General features: G+C 36.5%; 1 pseudogene across 1 annotated transcript; it reads left to right on the top strand.

Annotated features, from left to right (window-relative positions):
* The first annotated feature begins 10,453 nt into the window (after nt 1–10,453).
* LOC120107413 (flavonol sulfotransferase-like pseudogene) lies at nt 10,454–11,663 on the top strand (annotated as a pseudogene). Its single transcript, XR_015976131.1, has one exon. The product of XR_015976131.1 is annotated as a flavonol sulfotransferase-like pseudogene (transcript).
* Nucleotides 11,664–26,722: the final 15,059 nt, after the last annotated feature.

Genomic DNA, 26,722 nt, shown 5'->3' with positions numbered 1-26,722 from the left:
CATTTGGAATTGAATATTCTTGTGCTGGCAATTCCATCTCTCCTTTTGGCATTCATTATATTTCCAATACAAAAGGGCAACAGAACGTCGACAATTTCTGGAGCTATGGGAGGCTTTCAAGCATGTTTGCCAAGTCTGCCGAACTTTGTGAGGTGGTCATTCAGCTTCTCACATTGCTATGAACCAATCTCAGCCTTAGAAGGTTAGCTGTTATATCATCCAATCATCTGGCCATAGACCAAAAAATAAAGAATTAGTTCTTGAGTAATGTCATTCTAGGAAAGATCATGAAAGGTATCCATCGAGGGGCTTTATTCTGAAAATCTAGAAACAATTATTGAATGCAGAATTCACAAAGTTTTTAAACATTGAAATAGTTAATGAGATTCCAAGGTTTTCAAAGCCTAGATATCTTTTTGCATCAATAATAGAGGGGGACAAGGCCTAGAGGGAGCAGGGGAATCTTTTTTTTTTTTCTTTCTTTTCAAGAAAACAGAAACCGAGATATGGACATTTCACCAACCCCACTTTAAATTAATAAGAGTTGATAACTGATCCAAAGTTTAATAAGAGATATGGGTGCTCTTCAACAAATCCTCTGTCATCGTAGCCAAGCTTTCTGCTTGCTGGTTGTCCATCTCAGAGAGAGAGAGAGAGAGAGAGAGAGAGAGAGAGAGAGAGAGAGAAGGATGTAGGTGGTGGTAGATATAGAATAAACAGAGAATTAAGCATGTTTTTATAGTGTTGAAATTCTCCTCTCTTTTTTTCCATTTAGGCCCACCCAAATAGCTCATGCAACATTCAATGATGATTAAAAGTTGGACAGGATAAAACAAATATTCACCTGCATGTGAGAAGTGGCTAACATTGGGTTGAACCCAGTGGCTTATTAATACCACAAGACCAAAAAACCTACTTGATTTGCCTGGCAAATTTAGTGCTGTTTAGTTAGAGGTGACCATCAATTCTTTGCTTTGTTTCCACCGAACCAAAATTTGTTGATCTTGGCATTAACCTATCAACCAGACACTTAGGAGGAGCTTAAAACAAATTTTACACAAATATCTTTAATAGTTCCATAACATGAACCCAAACCAATCAACTGCGGAGTCACCAAAGTTTGATGTTTGGTATCACGCTAGAAGATTCAACGAACGCCACTAAGATCAGATGTGAAATTTTCAATTCTAGCCTTGGTTTATTTTCTTAGATTATTTTAATCTTATCTTCTTTAATTCTTTCTAGATTAAAGTTAAAAAAAAGTTAAAAAAATTAATAATAAAAAAAATTTGTTAGTAATTGATAGGGTGCAATCCCCCGAGGTTATCATACCTTTATTGGGGTTCCTCACGGAGTAATCTCCAGAGCTTATTCAACGGGTATTCGGAAATTGACTGACGCATAAGGATTAGTTTTTAGTTTACATTCAAGTTATTCCTATATAAAAATTTAAATAAACCAAAAAAAACATAAAATTAAAAATTTTAAAAAATAAATATAAAAATAATAATAAAAAAAATTGCTTGATCATTTAATTAAAGGAATTTAATGTCATGCCATAAAACTTTTTTTTAAAAAAAATTTATAATTGTTGCATGTAGTGTAAAGCATTTGCATAAAATATTCTAAGGGCAGAACCCACTAAAAAAATAAGGTCAGAATTTCATCACTCGTCTTTAGCCAAAAATCATCACAGTGCATAAATATCCTGAGCCTAATCATATTAAAAATAATTAGACATTGGCCTTAGGGTTTTCGAGCTCAATAGGCTCTTGGAAAGAAGCGACTGAAAGCCACTCTAGTGAGAACTTTAGTAATTGGTGATGTCTAGGCAAATTTTATAACAGTGAAAACTGTTACGAGAATTGTGGTACTTAAGTGAGCCTAGTGCACCACCACACACCTTGGGACTTACCTGGTCACTAGTTACTAGATCTTCTTAACTGGTAAGCTCAAGTTTAATCTGAAAGGGAGATTAGGAGCTGTCTAATCTAGGAGAGAATTTCAGAAATTTTTACCTAATAATTTTCCATGCAACTAGATTTAAGAAGCTACTAAACTTCGCTTAATTTTAAGACTAATAGAGCCAAATTGTTGTGTGGTGTTGGTTGTGGTCATCTGTGTCTAGCCCTTCTTTTCTCTTAGGATCTCGTTCATTTTAGGAGTCAAATCTAATGAATTGTTGATAATGTATGTATGGTAGAAGGTCATTAAGGGGTAAGTTAACACCATTTGATCCTGAGATTGACAGAACTTTTTATCACAACCAGCGAACTGTAAGCCAACCATTAATTTCTACAATGGGTGAACATATTAGAACTTTGAATGAGTTGTTCGCACCCGCATCCGCTAGTCCCCCTACTTGCATAGTGTTACCAATTAATAATGCAGAATTTGAGATTCGGGCTGCGACAATAAACATGTTATCCAAATTTCATAGGTTTGAGAGTGAACAACCGTATATTCATCTAAATAATTTTTTTGATAATCTGTCAAATGTTCAGAAATCAAAACTTAGATGAAGAAGGTATTAAATTAAGGTTGTTTCCCATGACTTTAGAGGATTGTGCTGCTGCATGGTTGTATTCTCTTGCTTCAAATTTCATCACATCATGGAAACAACTATCTAGGAAGTTCATGGCTAAATTCTATCCCATAGTAAAGACTGAAAAAATTAAGGATGCCATCAGAACTTTTAGAGAAAAATCTGAGGAGGAATTTTTCCAACTTTGGGAAAGATTCCATGATCTTTTGGTCAAGTGTCCGCACCATGGGATTGACAAGGCTGATCTAGTACATTTCTTTTACAAAGGATTACCTCCAGCACACAGGAACATGATTGAATCCATGCATAAGGGTAGGTTCATGAACCAAACCCCTGATCAAGCTTATGAGTTCCTTGTTGACTTAGCTGAAAATGCCCAAAATTGGAGTAGCTATGGTCAGGAGGTAGATAGAGATGATTATGGGTTTAGAGAACCAAGTTCCTACGGAATAAAAACAGACCCAGAACTTAAAAATGTCATGTCCAATTTGGTGAATGGAAGTGAACAACCTGAGCAAAAAGTTGGATGCTTTTACCGTTTTCACTAACTCAAAACTCACAAAAAGAGTCAAATTCCATCATGAAAGTGGAACATGAGCCACAGGGCCTATGTATCTTGTGTAACAGTTCGGAACATCTAGTGGAGTGCTGTTCTAGTTTATCCAATATTAAGGCCGAGCAGGCAAATGCTCTAAATTCATATAATGCCTTTAAGAAACCCACTCCCAACTCATTCAGCCCAGTTTATCACCCTGATAATAGGTTTCACCCAAACTTCTCATACAGGTAGACTGAACCTATTCAGCATCAGGGTGGTCCACCAGGTTTTCAGAAGAATTTTTTCAGGATAGGTCCATCACAGATAAACCAATCATTGGCTCCACCTATTCCTACTTATAGTGCCCCTATCTCTCAGCAATCAACATCGTTGGAAGCCATGATGGCTAATATGATGAAGCAGCAACAAGACTTCATCCAACAGCAACAACAAACCAATATGGCTCAAACCCAGACTAACCAATTTCATGCGCAAGCAATTGCAAAACTTGAGGTTAGTCTGAGCCAAATAGCTAACTCTCTAGGGGATAGGAAAAGAGGTGAATTACTCAGTTAGCCAGTGCCTAATCCTAGTAGGCAACAAAATCAAGGGCCGAGAAGCCAGTTTCAGATTGACTCAAATGAAAACCCAACCCATGAAGTCCAGGCAATTACCACTTTACGGTCTGGTAAGCAAGTGGACAACAAGATCCAACTTTCTGTACAAGAAAAAAAAGAAAAGCATGAATCGAACCCCACTCAGGAAAGGGGCAAGAACAGGGAACACAAGGAATAGAGGAAAAATCAATAGAGACACATACACCCAAGGCTCCCTTTCCTAGTAGACTATAAGACTCCAAGAAAAAATCTCAGTATGATGAAATCATGGAGGTTTTTGAAAATGTTCAAATAAATTTATCCTTCCTGCATGCCATCAAACAGATCCCTTCCTATACAAAATTTTTAAAAGACCTCACCACGGTGAAAAGGAAAATCAGTATTCCTAGGCAAGCTGTGATGGCGGCATAAGCCTCATCTCTCATTCAACAACAGATTGCCCCAAAATACAAGGACCCTGGTTGCCCCACCGTTGAAATTAAAATAGGAGAAACCATCATTTGAAGAGCCCTCCTAGATTTAGGAGCTAGTGTAAACTTGTTACCATATTCTGTTTACACAGAGTTAGGTTTGGGGGAATTAAAACCCACAAATATCACTCTTTCGTTAGCAGATAGGATTGTAAGTACCCCAAAGAAATTGTAGAGGATGTGATTGTAAAAGTCAATGAGTTTTACTACCTTGTGGATTTTGTAGTCCTTAAAACTGAACCAGTAAAAAATTCAGATAGTCACATCCCGGTGATCCTAGGTAGACCATTTTTGGCTACTTCAAATGCGCCTGTGATCAGTTGCCGAAATGGAATAATGACTCTAGCCTTTGGGAACATGACTGTCCAGCTCAATGTTTTTCACAGTAGTAGTCAGTCAACTAAGATGGACGATTTGGAAGAAATTCACATGATCGAGAACATAATTAGCAGTTCTTTTGAAGAGTCAAGTTATTCTGATCCATTAGAAAGATGTTTGGCTAATTTCGGTCAAGATTGTGAATCAAGTCAGGAGGTTAATACATTGTTAGATTCCATTCCTGTGATGGACACTAGCAGATGGGCTACCAAGTTCGAACCATTGCCTATTTTGGAATCTCAGCTAGTGCTATCCAATGTGAAACCTTCCCAGCTAGAACTTAAAGATCTTTCCGAAAACTTGAAGTATGCATTTCTTGGAGACAACAAAACCTTACCTGTTATAATTGCATTGAATCTGACTAAAGAACAGGAAGAGAAGTTGTTAAGTATCCTTCGGAAGAATCAGGAAGCTATCGATTGGTCTATAGCTAAGGAGATTAGTCCTTCTGTGGTCCAACATAAGATCTATCTAGAAGAGGATACAAAAATCACTAGAGAGCCACAAAGGCGACTTAATCCAGTCATGAAGGATGTAGTTCGAGCCGAGGTCATCAAGCTTTTAGATGCATGGATTATATATCCTATTTCTGATAGTCAGTGGGTAAGCCCAGTTCAAGTTATACCCAAGAAGTCTGGCATTACTGTGGTAAAAAATGATCACAATGAGTTAGTCCCTACTCGAATCTAAACGGGATGGCGAGTATGCATCGACTACAGGAAGCTTAATGCTATGACTAGAAAAGACCACTTTCCTCTACCCTACATCGATCAAACGCTAGAACGTCTAGCTGGCCACTCTCATTACTATTTCCTCGATGGTTATTCTGAATATAACCAAGTCCCTATTGCACGTGAGGATCAAGAGAAAACTACGTTCATCCATCCTTATGGCACTTTTGCCTATCGTCGCATGCCTTTTGGGCTATGCAATGCACCGGCTACATTCCAGCGGTGCATGATGAGTATTTTCTCCGACATAGTGGAGAAATTTTTAGAAATTTTCATGGATGACTTTTCTGTATTTGGATCAAATTTCGATGAATGTCTGCACCACTTAACACTTGTTGTAGAACGCTGTAAAGAGAAAAACCTAGTTCTTAACTGGGAGAAGTGTCATTTTATGGTAGAATCAGGCATTGTTTTAGGACACATTGTGTCACAAAGGAGAATTGAGGTGGATAAAGCCAAAGTAGAATTAATTGCTAAATTGCCACCTTCCAAGACTGTTAGGAAAATTCGATCATTTTTAGAGCATGCGGATTTTTACCGCCGCTTTATCAAGGATTTTAGCAAAATATCGAAACCCTTATGTGATTTGTTGGCCAAAGATGCTATTTTCAATTTTTTGCCAATTTGTGTAGCTGCTTTCGAAAGACTGAAGTCTGAATTGACTTCAACACCCATCATAAGGTCTCCTGATTGGAGTTATCCTTTTGAAATCATGTGTGATGCATCTGATTATGCCATAGGTGTCGTCTTGGGTCAGCGAGTGGGGAAGCTTCCCCATGTTATTTATTATGCCAGCAAAATCCTGAATGACGCCCAACTCAACTAGTCCACCACTGAAAAAGAATTGTTGGCGGTTGTTTTTGCTTTAGATAAATTTCGTCCCTACCTGATAGGATCTAAGGTTCTTGTTTATTTTGATCATGCCGTCCTTAAGTACCTTCTCACAAAGAAGGATGCCAAGGCAAGGCTCATTCGTTGGATCCTATTGCTCCAGAAATTTGATCTCGAAATTCGAGATAAAAAGAGATCTGAAAATGTAGTGGCTGACCACTTATCCAGACTAATTGTTGAGTCATCTGCAGAATCCTTACATGTATCCGAAACTTTTCCGGATGAACAACTAATGATGATTTTCCATACCAATGTTCCATGGTATGCTGACATAGTCAACTACCTCGTTACTGAACAAATGCCCAGCTCTTGGACCAAGCAGGAGCAATTTTGCTTCCTAGCTCGTGTGAAGTGGTATTTTTGGGATGAACCATACTTATTCAAATACTGCCCTGATTAGATCATCCAACGGTGTATCCTTGAATATGAACAAAGAAAAGTCCTTTCCTTTTGTCATGACCATGCTTGTGGTGGTCATTTCGGTGGTAAAAAGACAGCCGCAAAGATTTTGCAGTGCGGATTCTATTGGCCCACACTATTCCATGACTCACATGAGTATTGTAAAACATGTGATCGATGTCAAAGACTAGGAAAAATTTCAAAAAGAAATGAGATGCCCCTGAATCCGATCTTAATTGTAGAAATCTTTGATATTTGGGGTATTAATTTTATGGATCTTTCTTCTATGTCGTTCGGGCACCAGTACATACTCCTTGCTGTTGACTATGTGTCTAAGTGGATTGACGTTGTCGTGTGTAAGACTAATGATCACAAAGTGGTGATCAAGTTTCTTAAGGAGTATGTCTTCGCTCGTTTTAGCACACTTCGTGCTATCATTAGTGATGGGAGGAAATACTTTTGCAATAGAATTTTTAAAGCCCTTGCTAGGAAGTACAACATTACTCACAAGATCGGTACACCGTATCATCCACAAACGAGTGGACAAGTTGAGATTTCCAACAGGGAAATCAAGACCATCCTTGAGAAAACTGTCAATCCATCTCAAAAGGATTGGTCCCTTAGGCTAACGGATGCATTGTGGGCATATCGTACGGCCTATAAAACACCAATTGGAATGTCCCCATATAGGATTGTCTATGGCAAGGCTTGCCATTTACCTGTCGAGTTAGAGCACAAGGCCTATTGGGCAATCAAACGCCTAAATTTCGATCTCGACAAGGCAAGAGAGCATAGAAAGCTTCAGCTCGATGAGCTTGAAGAAATTAGGAACGATGCTTACGAGTGTCTTAAGAAGTACAAGGATCGCATGAAGGTCATACATGATAAAATGATCACTCGTAAAGAATTTCACCAAGAACAAAAAGTCCTTCTATATGATTCTCGATTACATCTATTCCCTGGAAAACTTAAATCTCGTTGGACTGGCCCATACACGGTAGAGAAAGTGCATCCGCATGGTGCAGTAGTAATATGCAACACCAAGGATGGTGGGTCCTTTCAAGTCAATGGACATCGTTTAAAACCATACCTTGAGTATCTGAGTCTAGAAGTCGAGGAGACACTTCTGACCGATCCTGTCTATCGTGAATGAATTATAATTGTCTAGCTGAAGACATAAAACTTAGTGCTCTTGGGAGGCAACCCAATATGTAAAGATTAAAATTATTATTAATGAGTTACTAACATACAGGTTTGGGGATATTTTTCCCAATCTTCAATTTATCCAGCCATATCAAGGTCCAAAAATCAGGTAATGTCTCCTCTGCCCTATTACTGTTTTAATTTTCTCAACATTGAGGACAATGCTGAATTTAAGTATGGGGGTGAGAATATTTTTGATTTTTCTACCTAAAAAAGATTTTTGTGCCTTAAAAAAAAGAATTTTAAATTTTTAACTCAAATTCTAATCTTTTTTTTTGGCTGTATAAACTAGGAATTGCTTTGACAATAGCTTTGAGTTAACAAATATGATAACAGTTCTAGCTTGAGTTTTCGTTCCATCTATCTTCTGCTAACATGATAGAAGATGATTTAGCACCTACACATAAGCATATGAATAGTGGGGTATGTAAACTTGCAACTAATATGAATACTTTTAACCTTCTAGATAATTTAAAGTTATGTGTGTAATGAACACCTTAAAAAAAGAAAAAAAAGAAAAAAAAATGAGTTTATTGTAAGTCTTCTCACTGAGTAACTGGGTCTTTTGCTTGGCAAGCAGCGAGTGTTCGCGTAAAAAGGTGAGGATGACTGAGATTAAACTCTGAGTGACTAATTCGGCCTTGGAGCCTAGTTGACTTGAGTTATTAAGCCTGTTAGGGTGTCTCTACACCTAGTGCCCTGAGCCATCTGGATCGGAAGTCATTGGCCTAACACTCGCTACATGGGTCAGCTAAAAAGCTTAATAAGGCTAGATATTGCACAAGTCATTCTTCTTAGCATTCAATCTGATTAAAAGTTAAATCTTGGGTGTTCATTACCATTTAACTCTAAAAAGTCTTGAAAATTAGAGTGATCATATTGAAAGTAAGTGAAAACCACTCATTTATATGATACTACCTTGCACCTCACTACATTCTTGACTTGTTAGCAGATAGATGGGGTGTAATGAAACTTGAGTTAGAGTCTGCTTAAATATGACAGCAATAAGTCTCTATTGTCCTTGCAATTCTAGGTTCATACAATAATACTTGTTCAAATTTTGAGATAAACATTGAAAATCCCTGACTGATGAAGTTTGTGGGTAACTTCACTACAAACCCTCACGAGACAATACTCGTCCACTAGGATAACCTAGGAGTTTAAAAGCTTGTTGCACGTGCTAAGTGCAATCGTGATTCGCTACGAAAATGGGTACTTATCTTAGTTTTGTGTACTTAGCTTCAATAAAAAGTCATAGGTTAGACTACATCTTTTGTGCCCTTATTTTATCGTTTGCTCGTTGATTACTAGAGACTAGCAATAAGCTAGTTGCGGGGTATGATGAGAGCATAAAAGTGCGACCTACATGCTGGTTAAATTAATATTATTGTTAACATATAATGATAAATTCACTAGTTTAATATTATATTTTCGTTCGGCACGGGTTATTATAAAGTTTAAATGCGCATTTCGTACAGATGGCGCAGGCCCAATCCTACCATGACCTTGTCAAGCATATTTTCCCTCGAACGACTTCCCATTCAGCCCACGCATATTAGCCCGTCTCCCGCGTCCCCTGCTTCCTGATTCACCTCCCAGAGAGCTGCCAAATTCGAGATGGAATATGTCATATCTGATGGATTCCCACCAACCATCCAAGGATCACAACCGAGCCTGGTTTGAAGAGATAAAGTAGGGGAGCTAACAGTGGAGCCGTCCCTTTCCGAGTGATCTCCACATCCTCCTTCCAGCCTCCCACGTCCGTCCGACTGGAAGCGTGGTCCCAGTTCGATTCCGAATCAGCATGCAGATCCAACGTCTCCAGACGCCGCGTACTCCTCTTCTTCCTTCTGCGATCCATCCTAGTGTCTGCGGCCCGTTGATCGCGATCTCCCAGCACTCCATCCGTCCGTGGCCCAAAGAAGAAAATCCATCTTCTTCCATCCGATTGCAAGCGTGATCCCATCTTCATCCGGATCCATGCCTTCCTCTCAGAAATCCCCACGTCCCCCTTCCGGATTCGAGACCCCCTCCTCCGCCTCTTCTTCCGCCCGTCCCAGCCGCTCGTAAAGCCAGCCATCCTTTCGTCTCAGCCTCCCGCTTCCAATCCGGCGTCCACGAAGCTTCTGGTGATTCCGCATCTCTTCTGGATTCGAGATTCCCAGCATCCACGTTTGCAATCAGCCGCATCCAGCCATTCCGGATTACCTTCCATTCCCAGCATCCCGGATGGCCCTCGCCTCCGTCTCTTCTTCCGTCGGCATTCACAAACATCTGCAATCAAGGAGCTGCCCTAGCCCGTGATCCCAACCATCTCCGCGGCAGATCCACGTCTTCCTCCAAGCGATCCCACGGCTAGCTCCATCGATCCAGTCGATCCCATGCATTCTGCCCCAACAATCATGCATGCGTTCCCCCTCTTCTCCATGCGAAATTAAGAGATCCATCATCGCCGGCTTCAAGGGCCACATTCTTGATGCTTCCAACCCCTTGGTAGGAGAGATGTGTCGAAATTACTTTGACGGGGTCGCTGTGATGACAAAACTTAATTTGTTTTTCCGTTTTAAAAGTAAGATAAGGTGTGTCGATTTGTCCCAGCCGTCGCAACCGGCCAGTTGACAGCTGTAGTCCATATGTTATTGTTCTGTAGTGCTATGCTTGTTAAAGATTCCTCTCAAATCTCATCCTAGCAACATATTTCTTCCGAGAGATCCGATAAAGTTGGGACAATCGTTCCTATTGTCCATGGCTCACTCTCCATCCTACCCCTTGTCCAAATGCCTGCCTTCCCAAACCGAAGAAGAGATGGAAAACCAGAAGAGGACCTATCAATACTTCAGGCACCTGGTTTCCACCCTTCCGAGAGTTGGAGGCTTTAAGCGCCCCTTCTACTGCTATAATGGCTGGTATGCGAGGCTGCCTTCGTTGGTGTCCGCTATGGTCGCCCGAGAGCACTTCCAGGCCCAACCTACAGACGTGCTCCTTGCTACCTGCCCCAAGAGTGGAACCACATGGCTTAAGGCCCTTCTTTTTGCGACGGTGAATCGCAGCTCTCACACCAATTCTCACCCACCCCTCGCCACCCTTAGCCCTCATCAATGTGTTCCCTCCCTCGAGTTCTCGGTTTACGTGAATGATCGCATCCCTGACCTGGATGCGCTCTCCTCACCGAGGCTCTTCGGCACCCATATCCCATTCCAATCACTACCGGCGTCCGTCATAGACGCTGGTTGCAGAATTGTCTATCTGTATCGTGATCCGAAGGATTGTTTCATCTCCTTGTGGCACTTCGCCAACAAGTTCAGAGCCAAGGATAATATTGAGCTCTGGACTCTCGATGAATTTCTCGAGCACTTCTCCAATGGGATCTCCCCCTTCGGGCCTTATTGGGATCATGTGCTGGGATACTGGAATGGGCACCTGGAAAGGCCTCAGAAGGTCTTGTTTCTCAAATATGAAGAGCTAATGCAGCACCCTGAGGTTCATCTGAAAAGGTTGGCGGAGTTCGTTGGGTGTCCTTTCACTGAGGATGAAGAGAAGGAAGGGGTGGTGGAAGGCATCATAAGGCTGTGCTCATTCGAAAACTTGAGCAATTTGGAGGTGAATAAGATTGGAAGGTCGGAGCTGGCGATCGGAACAGTTGAGAATAGCATATTTTTCAGGCGCGGTGAGGTTGGAGATTGGGTGAATCATCTTACACCGGAGATGGCTCGGCGATTGGAGGAGATTACGGAGAGCAAGTTTAGAGGTTCCGGTCTGAGCTTTTAGATTATCATGAGATATCGTAGATCGATGTTGCTTGCTTGCATGTCATTTCTGTGTGCGAAAGTATGTGCAGTTGTGCTTATGTATCCATCATATAAGCCTACAAGTCTCTTGCTGATAGCTCTATATCGAGCTGATCCTAATTATTGCAAGGCAACTGGATGGTGCATAGCCCTTAACACTGCTACCCCCCCACCTTTCTACCTCCTTTCCAACCTCCAGATTAAAACCCATATTACATAGCTACATGCGTTCCTTTTTCTTCTACCCCTTTAGAAAATGATTAGATTTACCTTGTAAACAAACAAATATGATGAGGCTAGGTAGTATAAACTCCTCTTCAACATGAAGCATTCTAATCATTCAGCATCTATCACTTAATGCTTCATAAATGTGTATCTCATATATCTGTTTATATGTGTCTGGGTTAATGCTTTGATGCAATGGCAAGGGTTGCAAGCAGGACAATCTTAAATTTTCTTGGAATCCACCAATGAATGCCACTTCAAGTGGCTTCCAGGAAACCCCTGCAAGTGGGTGAGTTAATTCGGCCTTGCATGTTACTCAATTCGGGTCAAAGAGAGGGTTCCAGAAGATATTATTTGGCCCCATAGTTGTTGAGCAAATAATTGTAGTTGTCCACAACTTCTACTGGACGCAACCATCTAATTATTGAATGTCCACAGCGATGATTGAATTAGTAGAAGATGCCACAATTATAAAATTGTTCAACTAGGCTCCTAAATCCTGAAGATGAGCTTGAAGGAATGCCCATGTATGTTTGCGTCCATGCAATTGATACCTTTCATTTCTGATTTTATTTTTTTTTATTTTTTGTAGCATACTCGTATTTAACAGTTTGATTCTGAAAATTTGGATGGCCTATTTAGAGGCCATCCAAATTTAGGATCCAGAATGTTTTTGAACATGATAAGTGGCAAACTTACAGGTAAGGCATGGTATAATGTCCGTTCTGGCGCTGAATATTTAATTGAAAATACATAAAATATAGTGTAGGCTGGACTAGTTTGGCTTTGGTTCATCAAACGATGTGATATAAGAAAAACTTTTTAAACCGATTTAATTGATATATTCTTTAATTTGCTAGTGCCTGGAACTGACATTTTGGCCTCTAATCTAACTACACTTCATATTAGTTATGAAGAGACAAATTAAGTAACTCTAAAAAGGCAGTATTTGGCATCCCATGAGGTAGGTTTACAAGCCGAGATAGCAGAAATTTGATGCTTACTGTTTTCCAGCTCAAAGGTTGATGTTTTCTATCAGTTGGTTTATTGAATGTTATTGATATGTCATGCTAAAAACAACTCCTAAGAGTTGTTTTGTTCGTGTAAAAAAAAAATTCTCACTAAATTATTTTTTCTGAGAATATGATGCTAGGGAAAATGGTTTTAGCATGTTTGGTTAATCATGAAAAATTGACACATTCCAGATTGGCTTATGTTTGGTTGAGCATTTACTTTATTGAAAAACTTATATGTATATTATACCCTTAATAAAGGAAAAACACCTTACCCATGAATTTTGATAGCTTTAGGATACTTTTGAAAAAAACAAAGATCCTAATTCTCAATCGGTGAGCAAGTAGCATATCTATAAATCCCATGGGTTTTTCTTTCTTATGAAATATGAGAATCTTATTCTCATAGGGATGCTACTTTTTTTATCTTTCTTCTTTGAAAATTCCAACCAAACATGAGGTATTTCTTTGTTTTCTCATGGACCACACTTTTTCTCCTTTTTCCACAAACCAAATGAGCCCTTAAAAATTTCTACTCATTTATACAACCAATGTGACCCATGAGTAGACTTGGGCACTGGGCCGGGCCGCCCACGGCCCGGCACGAAGCGGGCCGTGCCTGGCACGGCCCGCTAGCTACAGTACCGGGCCGTGCCTGGCACGGCCCATTCAAGGGGGCCGTGCTGGGTCACGAGTTTCTGGCCCGCGGGCCGAGCTCGGCACGGCCCGCTTCGGGCCTGGGCCGGCACGGCCCGCGGGCCAGGCACGGCCCGTCTCCATTAAAATAAATGCTTCATAAATTTTTTTTAATAAATTAATAAATATTGAAAACTAAGGATTTATTAATATAAAGCCACCTTAATGGTGGGGGGTTTGGCATAGACCCCTACCAGTTTATTAATTTAAATCAAAATGGTACATGAAGGGAGGTTTGGACCTTGGTCTGACCTCCAGAATACAATAAGAAAGGAGAAAAAATAGAGATGACTCACTTTAACAATTAAAAAATAAAAATGTACAATTATAAAAAATTAAGAAATCTTACTAATCATCAGTGATTCAGTGAATCAGTATTCACTCTTCAGTAGTGTTTGTATCATCATCATCAGAGGATGTTGTATTATGTCCACCTTTATCTTGAAGTCTTGCCTCAGCATCCAACCAATCTTTGAAGCAGAGAAGCATCTCAACCGTTTCGTCCGTCATCCTACTTCTCTTTTCGTCAAGAACACGCCGACCTGCACTAAAAGCGGATTCCGATGCTACCGTGGACATCGGCACAGCTAAAATATCGCGTGCAATTGCAGACATAACAGGATATTGATTTTTAACACTCTTCCACCAAGATAATATATCTAGACTCTCTATTTGATTTTCATCATATGCAGACTGAAGATCATTTCGTAAATACAATTCTAGTTCACTACTTAAAGATGAAGAAGATGAAGATAAACTTGAAGCATGTGTGTGTGTTTTCTCTGTGCAATGAATGAAAAAATAGATGACGAACGAGAACTACTAGAAGAAGAAATAGAGCTTTGTACGGAGAATCTAGATCCACGAATTTTTTCATCATATATAGCATAAATATCATAAAGAAGTTGTTTTACCTCATTTTTAGCAGGTTCAGGATCTTGAATCATATTTTCACAGTATGCATCAAGTAAAATTAGCACGCCATTCAATTTAACTCTTGGATCAAATACAGCAGCTAAGTTATGCATAGGACATATCTTGTCCCAATACTCATTCCATTTAGATTCCATTTGGTCAATAATAGGCATTAAAACATCATCATATCTATGTTCTGCAAATTTTTGACTAATTATATATGCTTGTTGTGAAAATGAACATGAAGTTGGATAATAAATACCAGAAAGAACATTAGTAGCATTATAAAAACTAAGCAAAAAATCTTCCAAAATTTTTCCTTTATTCCAATCAGTTTCAGTCAATGTAAAGCCTAATCCACGATCATTAATATATGCACTTAATAAGTTTTTATATGGGTATGCATCATGTATCATGCTATATGTTGAGTTCCAACGAGTAATTACATCAAGTTTAAATTTTTTAAAACGTTTACCATGATTTATACATAGTTCCTCAAATTCTTGAAGTCTTGATCTTGAAGCATGAATAAAAGAAACTGCATTTCTAATTTTTGAAATCACATCTTGAATCATGCCCATGCCAGCTTGAACAGAAAGATTTAAGATATGACATGCACATCTAATATGCAATAAATTTCCATCTAACATGGGTTGCAATGAGTCTTTTAATAATGTAACAGCAGAATTATTATTAGATGCATTATCAAAAGTAATAGACATAATTTTATCATTAATATTATATGAACATGCAGTTTGATAAATGACATTTGAAATTTGTTGCCTAGAATGTGGAAAATCAAAAGCACGAAAAGCAAGAATACGTTTATTTAATTGCCAATCATTATCAATATAATGAGCAGTAATGGCAATAAAACAATTACTACCTACAGATGCTGACCAAATATCAGAAGTTAATAAAATTTTTACATTTAAAGTAGAAAGTTGATGATCCAAAGATTGAGTTAAAGATTGATTTTGATGATCACAAAATCTTGAAGTATAATTACTAATGTTTGTGTTGCAAGAAGAAAAGATAATTTATTTTGCAAGGAACATAGCAAGTTGGAAAAATACAAGAAGGCCTCAAAAGCTCTCAAGAAAAGTTAGAAGAAAGCTACAATTTAATGGCCCAAGTTTCAAGTTCAAAGGATTTAAGTTGGAGGAGCAAATTCAAAGAAAGATTCAAAAAAATAGTCCTCGAGTCGACTTCGGAAAGTTTAGAGTCGACTCTGGCACTCTAGAGTTTCAAGAAACAGTGCTCGAGTCGACTCCGGCACTCTACGAGTCGACTCCGACTGAGAACAAACAAAAAGACAGAAAGTTGATTTTCAGCGCTACAGTGATCTCGAGCCGACTCCAACTTCAGCGCTACAGTGCGGAGCCGACTCCCAGCTACAGTGTCGGCAGACTACTATTCACAGTCGACTCCTGTTTCAGCCGAGTCGACTCCTACTTCAGCCGAGTCGACTCGAGCACGCTGGGAGGCATAACGGCTAGTTTTTTCTCGATTCCAACGGCTCTATTTTTGTCTCTAACGGCTAGATTTTTGTTTCCACTCTCTCTAAAGCTATAAAATCAAGAGAAGAGCTAGGGAAGAAGGTATGGAAGTGGGAGAGAACATTTAGGAAAGAGATTTCAAAGAGATTACAAGGAAAATCTCCCATAAGCACAAAAGAGCCATTCAAAGTAAAATAGAGAGAAGAAGAGCATCCAAGTGAATCCCAAAGCTTCCTCTCCATCCGTGTGCTGCCTCGGTGATCCTCTACTTCGTGCAAAATCAGAAGAGGGTTAAGGGAAGAAGAAGCCGAGTTCCTCCATCTACAAACTAGTTTGAAGGCTTCTTCTCTTTACTTTACTTATTTATATTTGCTATATTTGCTTATATGAGAAGCTTGTATTTGATTTAAACTCTTGTTCTAATATCTTGTAACTTGATTCAATCTTGATTGAATCAAGGGGTTAAGGTTTGTTGGTGAGCCAAAGGAAAAACCAACGTTGTAAGGTTGTGGTTGGTGAGCCTTTGGGAAAACCAACTGGGTTGATTGTGAACCCGGAAAACAATCGTTGTAAGGTTGTGGTTGGTGAGCCTTTGGGAAAACCAACTGGGTTGGATTGTGAGCCCGTGAAAACAATCGGTTGGTTCTAGTCGGTGAGCCTGTGAAAACCGACCGAGTTCGTTGTGATCTCGCAAAATAATAAGTTGGGTTGTGAGCTTGTAAAACAACCGGCTGTAATCTGAGGGATTATAGTGAAATTCCCAAGAGGTCTTGGGGAGTGGATGTAGGTGCTGGGATGCACCGAACCACTATACTTTTGTTGTGTTTGTGATGCTCTTTGTTGTCTGACTTCCTCACTCACTTACTTACTTAGATACTATGCGTGCTTAACTCTTCTTCGTGCATCCTTTAGTTGCAAGCATATTCAATTTACTTAATCAAGTCTCATTCAATTGAATTGCATACTTGGGCAAACTTAGACTAATCTTTTATTGAGTCCACTGCTTAATAGTTGATTAGATTAGAGTCATACTCTTGCTAAGTTTAAATTCCACTAAGCATCCATACAACTTAGCCTAATTAACTCTAAAAGATTAGAAGTAGTTGAAAAGTTTTTAAAAGACCCAATTCACCCCCCCTCTTGGGTTGTCACCTTGGGCAACAAGTGGTATCAAAGCAGGTGCTCTTCTATTAATTATAAGTCTTAACCGACTAGAGCTAAAGATTATGACAACCCCACATAACATACTATTTGCCGAGGGACTTTCCATAAACAGACCTCCACTGTTTGATGGAACTTACTATATTCAATGGAAAGCTAGAATGAAAAATTTTGTTCAATCACAAAACTATAAAATGTGGAATATCATTATAAATGGACCTCACACACTTTCTCAAAATGTCAATGAAAAAGACTTAGCACAATTGAATGCTAATGCTATGAACTTTCTATATTGTGCTATCCATGAATCTATATTTCATAAGATTTCTGCATGCTTATCTGCTAAAGAAATCTGGGATACTTTAACAATTATTTATGATAAATCTCAGATTAGCTCACATGTGCTTCAATTGCGTACTAACAATGAGATTGCAGAATCCTCCACAGTAGCCGAGTCGACTCCCAGTTTGTCCGAGTCGACTCCTAGAGAAGAACAGTCTGAAGGGCAGAGACACAGTCTTGAAGACCCTGTGAACGAGTCGACTCCAAGTATTTCCGAGTCGACTCCCAAGTTAGCCGAGTCGACTCCAACAAGACCCGAGTCGACTCCGAGGCAGAACAGTTCAAAAGACAGAGAATCATCTTTTAGGCCTCTGAGAACGAGACGTCTCCCGAAGATCTCGAGTCGACTCTCAAGTCAGTCGAGTCGACTCCAAGTAAACCCGAGTCGACTCGAGGAAGAAAGAACAACAAAAAAATTCAAAAGCTTCCTAAAGACAAAGAAGAAGAGGAAGCAAGAAGAAAGAAAGAAAGAGATAAAAAGGAAGAAAGTTTTGACCAAGGAAGAGTCAAGCAAGGAAATAAAAGCTAGGAGCAACAATGATGATATTAGCTCCAAGGAACTACAAGAGGTAACTAACTTTTGCTTTATGGCACAAGAAGATAAGGTAAAATCTGAATCTAATTTTACACCAAATGAATTTCATGAAGAATTTTCTTATGATGAACTTTTAAATGCTTTTCATGATTTGTATGGCGAATGTAGAAAATTAGCTATGAAAAATAAAAATCTTAAAAAGCTAAATTTGAAAATTTCAAAAGAAAGAAATTCTATTGCTGAAATACAAGACAAACTAAATTCTGAAAATAAAAGCTTAAGGTCATTTTCAGAAGAATTGATTCAGAAAAATCATAGCTTAATTAAAGAAAATCAAAACTTAAGTAAAGAAATTAATCAATTAAAATCTTTTATTAACAAATTTACCGTAAGTTCAGAACGATTAAAAATGATGTTTGAAAGCCAATATGTTGCTTATGATAAATCAAAACTTGGCTTGACTCCTTTACTTAACAATAAATCTCAAGAGAAAAAGGTTATCAATTCACCAAGCAAACCATTAAATAAGATAACTTATTTCAAACATGAAAAGAATGGGCATAACAACTTTTTCCATCGTTCTAACACAATTAAATCAAATGGTAAAGTTATTACTATTAAATAGATTTGGGTTCCAAAAGGAACCATATGTCCTAACTCTCAAGGACCCAAGCAAGCTTGGGTACCCAAAATGAAAATATGAGGATGTAGACATAGGTGTGCCAAGATACCCATGGAACAAAAGAAACTTAAAATATACTTATGAAAAGTAATTAACAAAAATAATAATAATGAAATCAGTAATCCTTGCATCTCATCATTATTTTTGCTTTAGTATTTGATATGAATTGCAAGTATTGATCAATTTTGTGATATAGAAAATACTTTTGGAAATATAATCAAATCATTTCATTTTATAGTATACTTTACTCACTATTGAATAAGTTGCTAAATGATTAATCAATTTATTAAGAATAACTCTATGAATTTTCTATATGCTTGATTGAGAGTTTTTATCCATGGCATTATTGTTTATTGATCATAGATATGATAATGTGTACTTGGTGTGCTTTTGAATATATGCACTATGAATACCAAGATTAAATAAACCATCTTTGGCATATAAAATCAACTCATGCTAGTATGTACTTAATCTCAAAAGACCTTGTCATTGGCTTACTTAGATTATCTTCTGAAAGGTCAAAAATTTGCTATGCATGCTAACTAAGGAAACAAACAAGAATCAATTTCTAAATCCAAAGATGTTATTTCCATCACTAAGTTTTCAAAAGCTTACATTAGATTTGTTCTTGGCAAATAAAATTGAAGTATTTTCTGTATTTGCTAAATCTTGTAAAAGTGTTTCAAATGAAAAAGGTTTCCAAACTGTGAAGATAAAGATCAAGGCATAGTGTTGAAAACCAAAATCCTGATAAAGTTTATACAGAAAATAATATTAAATCCAATTATTTCAGCACCAAGGACACCATAAGTAAAATAGTGTTAATGGAACTCTTGAAGAAATGAAAAAGACAATGGTGTATGATAGTCTACTTAAATGATTTTTGTTAAAAGCTATCATCACTGCTTGTCATACATATGATTTCTATTATATCTATTTTTGATGAAAACTCCTTTTGATCTTCTGAACAATAGAAAATAAACTATTGCATATCTTTCATATTTTTCAGTCGTACATGTTATGCTTGATATATTCTTATGAAAATAATGCCAAATCTGATAGAGATATGTCTATCCTTGGATATCATTCATCAAGCAATGCATATAGAATATTCAATGAAAAGATTTTAGTTACAGAAATATCAAGTCATTTTATTCTTTATGAGACTAATGATTTATTATCAAGATACTAAAATCAAATTATATATATATATGGTTAATCTTTTACATATAACAATCTGAAAACATGTTAATAATTAGAACCAAATTGAGTTTTTCAGAAATGCACTTAATGAAGAAAAATTGATGACTACTAAAAGACTAAATCAAGAAAAGATGAAATAGATCTTGATGAAATTCTTGCATGATTAGAAGTAAGGATCACCATTATCATTTGCTTGCTTTATGAGCTTTATATTCTATCAAATGAGTATGTAGAATGGACTCCTATGTGCTTACTTTATTAAAGAAGATATATGTTAAATAACCACCATATTTGAAAATACTCATTACAAATATGATAAAACAATATATGATTTGAAACAAGCATCAAAAGCATGATATAAAAGCTTAAGCAACCTTTTTGATAGAAAGTAATAGTGATAAATCTATGCATCAAAAAAAGAATTTGTGATATCTTACTTGCTCAAAGTATACATTGATGATATCATTTTTGGTTCTACTAATGGAGATTTATATGAAGATTTTACTAAGCTCATGCAAGGTGAGTTTGAAATATGTATGATGAATGAATTAACATTTTCTCTCAAACTCCAAATTAAGCCAAACAAGAAAGAAAATCTTCATTGACCAAAGTTAGTCCACAAGACAACTCTTATAGAAGATTGGCATGAAGAAGGTATGTCTATGACCCCATCTTGTAGAATTTGAAAAGGATGAGCAAAGTAGATCTATTGTTTTAAAGCTGTATTGAAGCATGATAGAATAATTATTTTATCATACAGCTAGTAGACCAGATTGTATGCTCATTATGTGACCTCGTGAAAGACTTCATTCTAACTTTAATGAATCGTATTTTATTGATAACAAATAAATCATAATCTGAAACAACTGTTTAAGATAAGTTGATTAAAATCTAGCTAGCGTGTCTTATTGATAATTATCTTAAACAAATAAATTCTAAACTAAATTGATTTTGAAAATAAGAAATTGATTTAACCTTGATAAATCTTTCTATTGCCTCACATGCTTGTCCTTGAACCATCTTGGTTAATGAAACTATTTCTTTAGTTCAAGTGATATGTGCTTGCTTATATTTAGGCAATCTCTTGAGTAAAGTGAGTCAATATTCAACTATTGTCATATCTTATATTGAGTCATCTAGTTAAAAAAAAATATGTTGGATGAATGGTTTGTATCTTGAAGAAACTAATGACTTTCTTTCAAGAAAGAAAAGGAGTTTGTTAATAATGCAGGATTCTTGAGCAAGAAAATGAGAAATTTCAACTTGAAGGACACCTCCACATAAGATACAATAAACATTCACATGCAAACAAGAGAGAGGACCTTCTTCAGCCAAAAGTTGATACATAAGAAATCTAGTAAATATTTGACTTGAAGAATGCAGAATGAATCGGTAATTCTAGATATCTCTCTCATAAATTAGCTAAGCAAAGTCAATAACTTAAATCTTATTGTGGCATGATTAAAATCTTTAAATATTAATTTCTAGATATCATGTCTATATATACATTAATTGACTTATGCTTTTAGAAATTATTTCATGGTTTGCTCAAACTAAAATATTTCTTTGCCTATATCATAACCATGAAATACACAAGTAAATGCTTAAAATTTTGATTTAAAATAACTTGTGAGAAGTTATGAATCCTTGAGCACAATAAAAAAGTTGTTTGCATGATATACACCTATATGATACATAAGATTATTTCTTTATTCTGCTCTTCCATGTAAATTACTTGAGAATAACAAAAAGAGAGAGAGATAAAGAAAAGAAAATGGATATTATTCAAGAGAAGTAAAATCTAAGTAAAGGCAAATACTCCAATCTTAAGGAAAAGCAAAACAAGCATAATATATTCGGCACATTTGTGAGACTTGTGTGAGCATTCTTTTGGAAGGGATAAAATCCGTAATTAATTACACTTAAACAGAAAGAGTTTGAAGTAAACATTTTAACATTTCTATATTGCTCATCATAGGGATGGTGCCAATGGGGAGGCTAGTGGTAGTACCCGGCACTATTTGACCCAACTATTCGGTGTAGGGTATATTAGGGACGGCACAAGAGGGAGGCTAGTGGTAGTACCTCGTGCCCCTTCCAACTCCACCGGATAGGGAGCAAATAGAGTATAGAGCATAAGAAAGTAAAAACGAAAAATAATAACAAAATGTTCGTTAATTGATTAAGAAAAGAAATTCAAAAAAATGAATGACAAAATAAATGAAAGTATATAAGAAGAATCAAGTCAAGTTTTAGTCACTTGGAAACACACCTTAAGGATGAAATTAGTGCAAGATTATATTTAAATAGGGGGAGTTTATTTAAGAATTGATTTTGATCCTTGACATGCTCACTCTTAATATTTTAATGCATGACTTAACACATAATATATTTTGCATGTGGCATGATGTCTTGTATTATGGGTTCTCAATATTTTGTGATGCTCCATACTTGGACAATTTGATTGAATGTTTGAAATACTACATAAAATTTTTGTTTGGTATTATTGAAAAGAAAATTCAGATTTGTCGTTCACAATCATCGTTAAAATCTGATAGTTGAATAAATCTGTAAAAAGGAGAAGAGAAGTATATCTCTATATAGGCAAAATGAATTGAGTTTGTTTTATCCTTCAACTAGCCTAACCTTGGTATATAATGTTCTAATTTATACCAAAACTCAACATAAATACAAATATTCTGAATATGCTCTTATATGTTTGAAATATGTGTTTTCAATCGTAATGATTTAAGATGAGCTACAATGAAGAAGATACATATCTCAAATTATAATTTTGAAAGCCTTCTTGGAAATTCTTATGATAATTCAGAATCTGATTTTGTATAAAAGCTTAAACTTAACTTAAAAATGCTTATATCGTTACATCTTTGTAACCTTAGTTATATGCTTCAATGATCACGTCATTCAGGAGAATAACTCAATATGATTTTTAAATGAAAATTTTAATATAAGAAAAATAGAATTAATTTTGACGCCTTGGTTGATTGTCTCGATACGCATCTGAAACATATCTTTTCTTATCCTTAAGGTGTACTAATATTGGTCTAAATGATGTGTCTTTCAATGATCTTAATTGCAAACAAATATTTTTAAATATATGATTTTATTTTGATATTAAAAAGATTTATTGTGCTTCATGTATACATTGCTGAAAAAACTATGATTAAGAAATTGAGTTCTATAACTATATATACTTCAATGATCATCTATATGTTTTTCTCTCTCCTACATTATTAAAGACTTCCATCAAAATATATATATATATATATATTATTAAAAGAGTGAATGATCTTAAGTCTAGAAACATTTCAGCTCACTCAAATGATTCTTAAAAGAAAGAAAATGTAAATGCTTTTGAAAGAATTTGAGCTTCAAATGAATCATTTTCTGATTAATATTTCAGTACATTTTCTCAAAAATTAAGAGGAAGCATAACTTGTTCTTGAAAGATTAAAAAGAGTGATTGCTATAAATTTTGAATAATTCTAGATCACTCTATATTCTCGATATCATAGAATTTCAGTTTTATTCACACTTGTCATTACAATCTGAAATTCAACAAAAGAAAAGAATGATTAAAGAGGAATGCATCTTTTGAGGGGGAGCTTTAGATATTCAGTATCTTATCCTAAAAATTACTTTAATTTGATGCATACCTTGATTTTTATGGATTGATTTTGATGAACCTCCTTATATTGCAAGACTTGCTTTAATTATAAGTTTATACCTTGAGATGAGTTCTATAAAGGTTGTCTTATCTCAAACCTTAAGTCTTATGAAAATAAGCTGAAACTTATAGAAAATATATTTTTTTGAGATTGACAATTTTATTGAACATTATCTTCAAATTCTAAACTCTTAAATGGAATGATCAATTGAGGGGGAGAAAGAAAATTTCAGAAGGAGAGGTCTTATGGAACTTAATTGCATAAATCTATAACTAAAGGATAGAGAAAGAATACTAAATGAAAAGTGATCCTAATACTCTCCAATATGTATCATCTGAAATTTAAATCTGAAAATCTTTATGATACACCTTGAGGCTTGTTATTTGGTTAATATATCTTATGCATAAATCATGAACCAAATTGCAACTCAAACAGTTATTCTTAAGAGCCTCTAACTTAATGAAAAAGGGGAAGAATAATGTGTTGAATTTTCTTGAGTATCTCTCAGAAAACCTATTATGGAAATTCAGTAATGAGTCCTAATTGGCTTGTCCTTTAGAACTTCAATTTTGTGCCAATTCATTATTATATGTACCAAAATGTGCTTCTTCTTAAAGGAATAAATTCTTTAAAAGAGCTTTAAAAGAACCTTCAAAGCTTTGAATTTTATGCATATTCTAAGATATATCATAAATTGCATGAATTCATGTTTTAGTATTTATTCCACAATATTTTTACACCATAAAAAAAAACTTTGCAATCATACTTAATATATTGCTCTTATACTCTGAAAATTAGTTAAATTGCTCTCATGTTGCTAAAATACTTAATATATTGGGCAAAAGATCTTAAATGAACAAGCTTTCATATTTATTATTAAAGAATGGTTAGATTTTCATTCGTGCTTTCTTTGAATATCATTCTTGGTACTTCTTGAATTAACTTGAGAAAGATTCCACCTACACTTGATTTGAAAACTATCTTTGGAACCACATTCGATGTATTCTCACTATAATTGGCTCTGATCTATGCTCATTAATCTTTTTCTAACATTATTGCCTTGAGTTATATGATTCATATTCTTGCAATAATTTGACATACAAATCAGAGTACAAAAAGAAAAAGAAATATTTGAGTATTCTTATCTTTGTGCTTAATGTTTCATTATCTTGCAACCTTTTTAATGTTGTCAAAAAGGGGGAGAAATATCTAAGTATATGCTCATAATGCTTTATGTTTTGAATTGAATACAAATCAGCTTAAATTGAAATATGTTGATTGTGTTACGCTGATTAAATCTAAAGCATTATCATGAAGTATGTTTTAAATATATATGTTTTCTACTTCATGCAACTTAGCTATGCATTAGTCCTAGAACACAATATATTTTATATTGCACATACTACAAGTTTTGTCATCATCAAAAAGGGGGAGACTGATGACCCAAAGATTGAGTTAAAGATTGATTTTGATGATCACAAAACCTTGAAGTATAATTACTAATGTTTGTGTTGCAAGAAGAAAAGATAATTTATTTTGTAAGGAACATAGCAAGTTGGAAAAATACAAGAAGGCCTCAAAAGCTCTCAAGAAAAGTTAGAAGAAAGCTACAATTTAATGGCCCAAGTTTCAAGTTCAAAGGATTTAAGTTGGAGAAGCAAATTCAAAGAAAGATTTAAAAAAATAGTCCTCGAGTCGACTCCGAAAAGTTTAGAGTCGACTCTGGCACTCTAGAGTTTCAAGAAATAGTGCTCGAGTCGACTCCGGCACTCTACGAGTCGACTCCGACTGAGAACAAACAAAAAGACAGAAAGTTGATTTTCAGCGCTACAGTGTTCTCGAGCCGACTCCAACTTCAGCGCTACAGTGCGGAGCCGACTCCCAGCTACAGTGTCGGCAGACTACTATTCACAGATCGACTCCTGTTTCAGCCGAGTCGACTCCTACTTCAGCCTAGTCGACTCGAGCACGCTGGGAGGCATAACGGCTAGTTTTTTCTCGATTCCAACGGCTCTATTTTTGTCTCTAACGGCTAGATTTTTGTTTCCACTCTCTCTAAAGCTATAAAATCAAGAGAAGAGCTAGGGAAGAAGGTATGGAAGTGGGAGAGAACATTTAGGAAAGAGATTTCAAAGAGATTACAAGGGAAATCTCCCATAAGCACAAAAGGGCCATTCAAAGTAAAATAGAGAGAAGAAGAGCATCCAAGTGAATCCCAAAGCTTCCTCTCCATCCGTGTGCTGCCTCGGTGATTCTCTACTTCGTGCAAAATCAGAAGAGGGTTAAGGGAAGAAGAAGCCGAGTTCCTCCATCTACAAACTAGTTTGAAGGCTTCTTCTCTTTACTTTACTTATTTATATTTGCTATATTTGCTTATATGAGAAGCTTGTATTTGATTTAAACTCTTGTTCTAATATCTTGTAACTTGATTCAATCAAGGGATTGAATCAAGGGGTTAAGGTTTGTTGGTGAGCCAAAGGGAAAACCAACGTTGTAAGGTTGTGGTTGGTGAGCCTTTGGAAAAACCAACTGGGTTGATTGTGAACCCGGAAAACAATCGTTGTAAGGTTGTGGTTGGTGAGCCTTTGGAAAAACCAACTGGGTTGGATTGTGAGCCCGTGAAAATAATCGGTTGGTTCTAGTCGGTGAGCCTGTGAAAACCGACCGAGTTCGTTGTGATCTCGCAAAACAACAAGTTGGGTTGTGAGCTTGTAAAACAACCGGCTGTAATCTGAGGGATTATAGTGAAATTCCCAAGAGGTCTTGGAGAGTGGATGTAGGTGCTGGGATGCACCGAACCACTATACTTTTGTTGTGTTTGTGATGCTCTTTGTTGTCTGACTTCCTCACTCACTTACTTACTTAGATACTATGCGTGCTTAACTCTTCTTCGTGCATCCTTTAGTTGCAAGCATATTCAATTTACTTAATCAAGTCTCATTCAATTGAATTGCATACTTGGGCAAACTTAGACTAATCTTTTATTGAGTCCACTGCTTAATAGTTGATTAGATTAGAGTCATACTCTTGCTAAGTTTAAATTCCACTAAGCATCCATACAACTTAGCCTAATTAACTCTAAAAGATTAGAAGTAGTTGAAAAGTTTTTAAAAGACCCAATTCACCCCCCCCCCCCCCCTCTTGGGTTGTCACCTTGGGCAACAAAAGTGTTTCAATTAAACTTTGTCTCATTGCTAAAAAG

The sequence above is a fragment of the Phoenix dactylifera genome, chromosome 3 (assembly GCF_051530095.1).
Source record: "Phoenix dactylifera cultivar Ajwa chromosome 3, Ajwa_hap1_PhDact_Kaust_v1.1, whole genome shotgun sequence".
In the NCBI taxonomy this organism is placed as follows: Eukaryota; Viridiplantae; Streptophyta; class Magnoliopsida; order Arecales; family Arecaceae; genus Phoenix; species Phoenix dactylifera.
Note: the sequence above shows the minus strand (reverse complement) of the source record. Positions and strands in the feature narration are given on the sequence as shown.